Genomic DNA, 10,477 nt, shown 5'->3' on the forward strand with positions numbered 1-10,477 from the left:
CCGTCAAAGGAATTCGTAACACATCCTGACACAACTACAGTACTATTATCCATCGGATATGCTAAACCTGTCCTCACCTATTACCTGTTAAAAAGGACCCGAGACGATCTAGACCAATCACCCCCGTTCATTCGCCTAGTGCGTTACGGACAGAATAGAGATTCGGAAATTAATAACCAATGAGACCATCGGTTTTGATTCGAAAATTTGATGGGTCTGTATGGTGATGTATTGATTGATTAACGAGTAGCCATTTGACTTTCTCGAGGGTTATCAATGTAGTAATGCATGGGTTATAACTATCATATATGTGTTAATGGTGTCAGGGGTGGAGCCTTTTGGGTTTGACAAATATTTCGGAAGGATCCGATGTAATGCTATAGGGGTTATTTTAGTTCTATGAAAGGTGCTCTGTTTAATATATTGAAGTGGTTAAACAAATGGGTGACAACAAGAAATCGGCTCAGTAGGTATTTTGCAAGATTCAACTTTCTTATACACTCTCACAGACAGTCCCTGTCATCATCAATTGCTGAAAGTAGGTTACTATAGTCCAGGCATCTGGTGCACAGATTATGCATGTTATAAAGATATAAAAACATAGTTAACCAACAAAGTGTTCCAGAGCCAATTGATCCTTGAAGTTTTATACACAACGTGAAGTCAAGTTAGTTCCTAATTGACTGTAGTGTTACACAGATCTTTCGATATGGAGGTCATTAGATTATGTCGCGGAGGTTACAAACAAAAGGCGCAATAGATGATGGGTGTCCTTTTCAAATTTTAACAGATCCAAGGTCGGAATTTTCAAAAGCAAGTTGTTGAACGGCTAATGTTAAGTAGGGAAATATTTGTATCAGCGAATTTAATGTCCATGGGATCGATATACACCAACAGTAAACAACTATTTGGTTGATTTATAGTGATGATACCGCAGACAAGTTGTCTTATTTTATTATGCTTAGCGTACGAGCAGGTTTTTTTTCCTGGGATCGAAATATCGACCGCAAACCAGAGGTGACCGACCAGCTAGACCGCTAGGCCACCTCAACCCCCAACTTAACTATAAAATCAGATCATGGTACAATTTATAACCCCAACCCCTAGGGGGGTTCTGGGTAACCGAGACTAATTTGATATACATGTACGCATTTGATGTTTATTGTTTGTAACGTCTGTGTATGTTTTGTGTCTGGCAATGTCGGAGATCTACCATCATCACAATGATTTCATGAATGTTTCTGTTTACCGTTTCTCTAGTAATTTCAGCAGTACAGAGGCTGACATACCTTCAGGGCTCAATATTGCCGATCGATGTAATTTTAACAGAATTTAATACCATTCTATTTTTGTGAAGATTACACGGCCTCTTTGTATTGTTAATTAGAAAAGCAGCATACTAGGCGTTACGTTTATTGTAAAATATTGGTAGCAGAGCGAAATTTTCGTTGACAGTTGTGAGCATCCACGACTGTTTGGTCCCCAGGCGAATTATGATACGCGGAAGAACTAAATTTGTATCTGAACGAGGACGACAGAATCCAGCAAGAAGAAACATGCGCATGGAGTAACGCCCTCTTTCCAAGGTAAAGCTAGGGAAAGGGCCTTAAAAATCCCGGCTGATGATTTTAATCGGACTTCAAACTTTATTATACAAATTGGATAAATCATTTCTAAGGGGAGACAAAGGCGTGACATACGACGCTTTATCGCTATTTGACAGTTATAAGCCATTTGGATAAGCAGCTGGATAATGCGTGAGTGACTATGAAAGAGCGCCAGTAAACTCTAACTAGGCTAACCTTAGAACGTTTTTTCACTGAAGCCAAAGAACAAAAAACATTCAGTTGAAGATTGTGGTTACATCACACAGATTGTTTCCAGGATACAATGCACCAATCCGAAAAGGACAAATTTACCGAACAAATTTCGACAAGGACAAGATGTCTCATTATGTCAATCAACACACCAACAACTCTTTCGTAGCTGAAACTGATGAACCAAATGAAGCCTCAAGTAAACTGTAATATAACACTATTTACCAAGAAATTGCGTACTGAAATAGTATGATTTGATTTGGTTCAACCATACTGAATACAGTCTGTACCAGAATTGTTTGGGGAACCGATTAGATGGAAACTCACTGAACCTGGACACCCCTGGATCATCCTCGGTATCCCCAGTGGTCTCATTCTGTTCTACTCCACTAACCCCTGGGTTAATCCATAGGGTTTCCACGATTTCAAATTATTGATTGTAGCTAAAGTCTACGAACCAGTGGTTTCGCGTTCCTTTTCATAAGGGTAGATAACGATATTCATGTCCATTTACTGAATGATTTATGTATATAATGTATATATTTCTAATTCATTTATATTTAATTGTATTATCCAAATTTGTAGTATGTTTTTCAGACTTCAAATCGTATAATATCTATATGTTTGACTTTTGTTATTATTATCACTATTCGTTCTTTGTCCGAAATGGTTCATTCTATTATGTTTTTGTGTGGCTAGGTGGTTAAGATGTCGGCTTGCTAGCCTGGAGGTCGGGTGTTCGATCCATGCATTTGCCGAGAAAGTTCAATTGGATTTTTCGACGTGGTTTCCCCTTGTCAGTGGTGCAGAACGGAGGGCCTGACAAGGACAGCTGTCTAGTCCTTTGGATGAGACGAAAAACCGAGGTCCCGTGTATACATTGGAATGCACGTAAAAGATCCCTTGGCAGTTGGAATTCGATATAAGAGTAGGCGATAGTGCCGCTGCCCGGGCAAAATTTCCCTCACAGCACACTGTATGGCGTATGCCCGTCTTCATTAGGCCAGTATAGGAGCAGAACAGTAGGACGTTAAACCAAATTTCATTTCATTTCATTTCATATTATGTTTATTACGCTCGTATTATTGAATACGCTCCTTGCCACGTACAACCGGGGAATCGAATCTACGCCAGTTGACTCAGTAGCAGACTTTATGATACAGCGCGCACGTGCTAACCATTCAGCCCCCCCCCCCCATTCTCATTAAAACTCTTGAACCTACATATATGTAGACGTCCGGTCTTCATACGCGCCTGAACAGTATAAATTTATGAATTTGTTTACTTGTCCTGCATCTACACAGGCCTAAGGAACGAGCGAGGACGAACAGTTCAGTATCGTTTCAGCATATATTGTCAGTTATTGTAGCAAGTCTCCGGGTCAAGGTCTAAAATAATACGTGGCGTGATCATGAAATGAAATGTGGTTTAACGTCTTACATTTCTGCTCCGGTCTACTCTTATTTCGAATTCTAACGGTCAGGAGTTCTTTTACGTGTACCCCAATGTGTACAAGGGACCCCGGTTTTCCGTACCATCCAAACGACTAGACCCTCCGTCCCGCATCACTAAAAAGAGAAAATCTCACCGGAAAATCAGACAAAGCAGCATATGTCCACGCTTTTCGTGGCTATCTCTAATTTATAGATTACTCTTCCATTAAACCGACATTATCACAGTCACTCGCCTATTTTCGAACATCAACGCTACCTTGAATATCTAATTATCATTATTATTGTCAAGTAACCATTGGGTTATGTAATAGTCGTTCAAACAATCAGCTTTATCGGTTGGATGAAAAAAATGTTCCCTCGTCCAGTGTCACACTGTTCAGCAGTGAATATTCGCTAGGCCCCTACAGTCACTGATAAGGATAACATCGATGCGACTTAAAGATACATTATGGGAAATTCGATAACGAGTTGGCAGTTCTCACTATAATATTTAAAAACTATATAATGTAAAGGCAATTTGCTGAAAATTTCATTCAAATTTATCCACTATGAACCGAGAACTAAGCGATTGAAATTTCTGCCTCATAATCCACTGAAGATCGCAGGCTAGCGATGCCATCTAGAGTTGATTATGGTCTGGATAAGTTAATTAATGTCTAAATAATTTAGATAACATTTCAGGCCTAAAGAAAGACCTGCGATAGACAGATTTAGCTCTTGCATAATGAGCCCCAAATATTAACTTTTTTCCTCCGACAAATTAAATTCTGAAACATTTGTTGTGCAGTAGAAATTTAAATAAAGACGTATGAAGTATTTGTAGGTAAAAATTATTTCCTATTTTGTGTAAATTGGTATTAAAATAAGCAAAAGGCACCATTCTGCCCGAACCAGTAACGTCTTATGCACGCGCCATTGAGCCAATGATTGGAGCCGCGTGATGTGACGTCACATGTTGTGTTTGCATTTTCTTATAAAATCAATATAATTATTTCTAATAGTTCTGAATTCTGCCAGGTTATATTCGAGTCTTCCTTTATAGTATCAACACATGCGATTGAACTATTACCAATACGTACTGCATTAGTTTTTAAATTGTATTTATTAAAGCGGTTTGAAAATCTTATAACTTCGGTCTTGTCGTCATTCAGTTTTAATAGATTGGGTTTCATCCAGGCTTTAATATCTAAAATACATTGTTCTAGAATAGTCATTTTCACAGTTTCAGAATGTTCATTTACAGCAACATAGAGTTGGGTGTCATCGGCGTACAACTGGTAGTCTAATCCATGATCTCGAATGACATCACCAAGAGGAGCTGTGTAGGCTGTGAAAAGCAATGGGCCCAATACGGAACCTTGCGGTACTCCGTATTTCAATTCTTTTGGTTGAGACGAAACGCCGTGTATTGATACTTTTTGACATCTTAATTTTAGATATGATTCGAACCACGCATGAGCACATCCGTTATTTCGGATCTGGATTTGAGGCGTGTGAGTGGAATCTCCTGGTCGATTGTGTCAAAAACGGCACTTAAATCTGGTAGAATCAGGAAGACACATTTTTTACCAGCTAATGAAGACACTACATCGTTGTGAACCCTTAAAAGAGCTGTTTCAGTGCGGTGCTTCGTTTTGTAAGCTGATTGAAAAGGTTCCTCCAGTCTGGATTGTTTCAGATGGCTACTAAAACGGACGGCTACAGTTTTTTCAATTACTTTCCACAGAAAAGATAAATTGGAGACAGGCCTATAGTTATTTAAGATTTCAGGGTCCAGAGTAGGTTTTTTTAGTAAAGGGTTTACAATAGCTTGTTTCAATATGGGAGATACATAACCAGTTTGTAAGGAAGTATTTACAATCTGTTTGATAATCCACAGTAGATCTGGTAAAGATAATTTTAATAGCCATGTTGGAACTGGATCAAGACTACAGGATTTACTAGGTGATGCCATGATGGTTTGTTTACGTTCATCCTCTGTTACAAATGTAAATGTGTTAAGATCGGTATCATTAGCCACAGAATTATTAATATGCGTATGATTCAACAGAATGTCACTTTCTAATTCATTTCGTATTTCGGCTACTTTGTTGGTGAAGAAACACGAAAATCTTTCTGAAAGTTGGACATTGTCAGGAATTGATGGTAGCTGACTTTGATTAATTTGTTTAAGCAGACTATTCACAATACGATACAGTCTTAAGACCAACTAGAAATCAGCCAGATTTCTTCAAGTTTGGGAATGTGACCTCAAAGATTTGTTGAAGAGAATCCTGTCATCAACCTCTCAAAGACAATAAATTGTAGCCCAATTATTATCTATTCAGATGGTGTATTGTATAAGTGTCATATTACACTGCTCTATATTTAGAATGTAAAACTAAAGCTAGATGGGTTTGGAATCAGATTCTATGAAATTTGAATAAGAGAATAAGAAAACTAATCAAATTAAACACAGAAATAAACAATTTAATAACAATTTAATAAAATTAAAAAAAATTGATTCAAATATTACATAATGTAATAATAAGCTTATTAATTTGATGTAATATCTACAGCAGCTTGTCTAAGCCAGGGTATAAAATATCTTACATTATTTTACTCATATACTTTGATATTGACCAATTTGATGTTAACCAATTAAATGATTTTGGAACTTTTTCTTGGGGAGATAAATATTCATAAGTAAAACAAGGGTTGTTGAGCACATTACGATTGTATAACTCTTGCCAATTATATATTGATTTCTATAGAAAGGGGTCAATATCGAAATATTAATGGCCTATTGATCCATCGTACAATACTATTTACGAACTTATCAATTATCAGTAAAAGAAAATTTGATCCAAAATTATCTATTTTGGTGCAAAAATATGAACATTTACTGATTATTTACATACAGGGAAAAGGTCACCCCAAAACAATCTACATGTATTTGTTATTTAAAAGAGCTAAATCGCTAATATTTAGGACCTAGAAATTGACACAAATGGTTCGCAACACAAATAATAATGTAATATGAATGTACATAAACTGATTTAGTATTTATTGCGCATGCTCTCCAGATAGGAATATGACGTAACCGTTTGAGTTACTTGTGGAATATATCTAGCCCCGTCCTTAAAGGCATTCGTGAACCAATGGTAAAATGTTTATTTTGTCTTACAATCTTATGGAAGCCTACAACTACCATTCATAATTTCTACTTTTCGCCCCTTCAAAACACAAAAGTCGAAAAGTGACCTTGAAAGTAGAGACTACATCAACTTCTGAGGAGAAAAGACAACAGTACGACAGCAAGCCAAAATCAAAGGTCGCTAATATCGCCATCAATACTAGACTTTATAAACTATTTTGTTAACGCGAATTTATTGTCAATGTCAACAAAACAGTACACCTTTAATAATGTATTATAACAATATTACTTATATTCTCTGTCACCACAGAGTTCTTGATGTGGAAAGTTACAGGGAAATATTTATTTATGGCTAGAAATATTTCCGTGTAAATTTCCACATCTTTCTTATCTAAATTAGATCCTGCTTATATATATATGTAATTTAGATAAGAAAGATATGATATCATATCCCTAGCCATAAATAATTATTTCCGTGTAAATTTCCACATCAAGAACTCGTAGTATTATTCTTACAATTTCTCGTACAATAGGGACCACAAGGCAAAAAGTTAGGCCCGATATACGTGAACATCAAACCGAGATCTTTGATACATAAACATATAATATTAAGTTTTTTTCAAAACCGGATACAAATCGTTAGAGGGACCACAGCCTTCGATCCGATTATCACAAAATTCAAACCCAGGGTGTAACGGTGTATATTTAAACGGTTTTTAAAATCGGGTATAAATTGTAATTTTTGGTACACCCATGGTCCATAATCTAGGAGGTTACGGACCGATATGTGCGAATATGGAAAGAAACAAAAATCCGTGGAATATAGACATATATTTTAAGTTTGATCAAAATCGGATAAAAAAATTGTGACTTCTACAGTGTCCACAACCTTGGTATTATATACTTTTATACTATTTGCGAACGAGGAGCGGGCAGTTTCAATCCAATGTTCATGAAATTCAAACTCAACCATGGTGAGGGTGGAATGGTGATATGTTAGAACAGCTTTTAATATTGGATAAAATGCCAATATCGAAAGGAACCGCGTGTCCACAAATAAATTGTGGGCTGACAGGGGCGACTCAATACACGTCCAGTTGAAAATATGGGCGTACAAAAATAGCTCAGCATGATAAAACTTGGTTTTTGGAAGACTAAACAACTGATATCAAAGATTTTTATTTTAGAAATTAAAATGTTAAGTTATTTGATACTCCCACTGGCCGGTTAATAGTTGTCAACGCTTATGTAATTTATATTAGGGCAATGCTACTCAAGACGGACATGTTGTTTAGATAAAATCAGTGAACCGGACCAAACCCAAACATCCAAAATTTAGCACTTATTCCTAGATAGTCCTAGCACTAGATACACTTGTTTAGAATTAGTTTTGTTTTCTTCAATTTGTTTTAGAATGTGGTTTCGTTTTGTTGATTTTATCAATTTATTTTCTTCAGTACGGAGATTGTTGTATATTTGTCTGTTTATTTCAATTTTACTATTTCTCCATATTTTTTTCGCTGATTGCTTTTTACTTTTTATAACTAATATGTCCGTCGTAAACCATTGCTTGTTTGGTCGTTTTGTCAACAGTTTTGTTTGTTCAGGAGCATGTTTGTCATATATTGTAGCCAATTGTTTGTCATATTCCGAAATTTGATCGTCCAGATTACTTAGTTTGCTAAAATGCAAGAAAACGTCATTAATGTCACTTCTAAAACTGTCTATATTTATGTTCTTTGTATTCCTAAAAGTCAGTCTTTCTTTTACACTGCCAGGTTTGTTGAGCTTAAGGGAGGCACTGTGATGATCGGAGATACAGTGATCAAGAACATTTGTACCGGCTATATGTCATCAATATCTCTTGTAATAACTAGATCCAGAGTGTGGCCCTTTCCGTGAGTAGGAACTTGCACATGTTGTGTAAGGTTATATGAAGATAAAACATTAAGAAACTGAACAGATTTGCTATCACTGACATTGTCAATATGAAAATTGAAATCACCAACTATTAATAAATGACCTGTTGATGTCACTAAATTTTGCAGTAATTCAGAAAATTCGGCTATAAATTGATCAAATGTAACTTTGTTTTTAGGAGCTCGTGGAGGACGATATATAGATACAAGTCTAATATGTTAACTTTTGGTTGACAGTAATGTGTGTAATATTTCAAAAGTTTTGAAATCAGGATTTTTAATTTCAATTAATTTAATAGAATGTTTGTATATTATTGCAATACCCCCGCCAGTTCGCCCTTTTCGATTTGCAGTTGTACAGGAATAATTTGGAGGAACTAGTTGATTGATAGGAACACTGTCATTGTCTTTAAGCCAGGTTTCAGTCAGAGTTAGAATATCGATGTCATTATCGGTAATATATTCATGAATTTCGTCTGTTTTATTTTTGACAGATCGGACATTTAGTAAACAGAAACTGAATGTGTCTTTCGAGTCAAAATGTTTTTCTATGCAAGTGTTATTAGTATGGCTAGTATTAATTAGCCTCAAACTGCTGACACGATTTTGAACCCTCTCATTTATTGGTCTGGAATGTATTGTTATTTCAATATTATATACAGTTTCAGATGCATTTAACTGAACATGATTATTAGAATTTACACTAAAAGGGATATAAATGTTAACACCACAGGAAGAGTTAAGTGGGTTGTTCAGGAAACTGTTCATTAACAACACAGAGAATAGGAGAGTTATTTTGGGTTTTGTGACAATTCAGAGATTTCAGCTCACTGGTTTATTCCCATAACGCCGACTCACCGAGTTTTAGGGGGAAAATTTGGGTCGGTGTTAAGGGTCGACTGGCCAAGAACAATAGACCCAAGCTGGGGGATAAAACTAATTAAGCCGATAATTTTGGGAGCATTTATTTTTTACAAAAATTTATAACAATCTTTAACACATAACATTACAAATAATTTTAACTTTTGGCACGCATAAAATGTCCAACATAGTCCAAAAATTCTAACAAATTCAATCCTCCTTCTTCATATCTATGTTTTGCATCTTCGATCTTTCTGTTGATATCTGTGTATTTTTTCCGTTTAGGTGAAAGTCGCTGGCCACTCGAATACTGCAACAACTCAATTTCGATCGTCTTTTGCTCTTCTTTCAAAAATGCCATCACTTCAAAAATATTCGGATGAGCTTTTCCAATTAATTTTTTTAGACGCCCGTGCCACCCCTCTAAAGAATTGTTGGTTCTTCGCGTGGTTTGGTTGTGGTTCCATTGTACTTGAGTAAATTGACCGTCTAACCATTGGGTAACCATATAGTCGGCCAGTTGTTGAAATTTCTCATTATCTGGTACCTCGGCCATTATTTGGATCCATGCGTCATCAATCTGCAAATAAAAGAAAGATACATATAAATTATCTATATTTACAATATAGCTATATTTACAATATAGCTATATTTACAATATAGCTATATTAACAATATATCTATATTTACAATATAGCTATATTAACAATATATCTATATTAACAATATATCTATATTAACTATATACTTATATTAACTATATACTTATATTAACTATATACTTATATTAACTATTTACTATATATAATGAATACTTACATCAGTCACGGGCAGTAATGGTATCCCGATACACCGTCTAACGAATTTGCGTGTTTCTTCTTCTCGGTATGACGTTTGCAGACCCAGTTGTTGGACTTTTCTCCAAATACATTGACCATAGTGAAAATAACACCCTTTCCATTCTACCCCGGGAAAAACTGTCTCACTAGCATTCTTTGCGGCCAAATCAAAGTCCATCTAAAAAATAAGAAACACATTTAGGTCATACTACTATGTTATGGTTATACATGTAGATTACGATGTAGAATAAGATATTAATCGGTGTATTGTGCATTGATTAAAAATATTCTTACCTGAAAAATGGAAGGTTGAAGGTTGAATCCGTTTTCACTTGCCACTTGCTTCAAGAGACCAAAAGCTCTCCGGTATGTCGACTCTCTCTTGTCAGGTAAAAAGAAAATTACCAATGGAACAGGACGATCTTGGATCAGTGCGTGGATGGCGTATAGT

General features: G+C 35.8%; 1 long non-coding RNA gene across 1 annotated transcript; it reads right to left on the minus strand.

Annotated features, from left to right (window-relative positions):
- Positions 1 to 9,306: 9,306 nt before the first annotated feature.
- Positions 9,307 to 10,186, minus strand: LOC126818437 (uncharacterized). The gene is made up of 2 exons (XR_007679237.2): positions 10,007 to 10,186; positions 9,307 to 9,767 (listed from the first exon to the last, which is right to left on the minus strand). It is a non-coding gene; the product is annotated as an uncharacterized LOC126818437 (long non-coding RNA).
- Between the last annotated feature and the right edge of the window lie 291 nt (positions 10,187 to 10,477).

This window comes from Patella vulgata, chromosome 4 (assembly GCF_932274485.2).
Source record: "Patella vulgata chromosome 4, xgPatVulg1.2, whole genome shotgun sequence".
Taxonomy (NCBI): Eukaryota; Metazoa; Mollusca; class Gastropoda; family Patellidae; genus Patella; species Patella vulgata.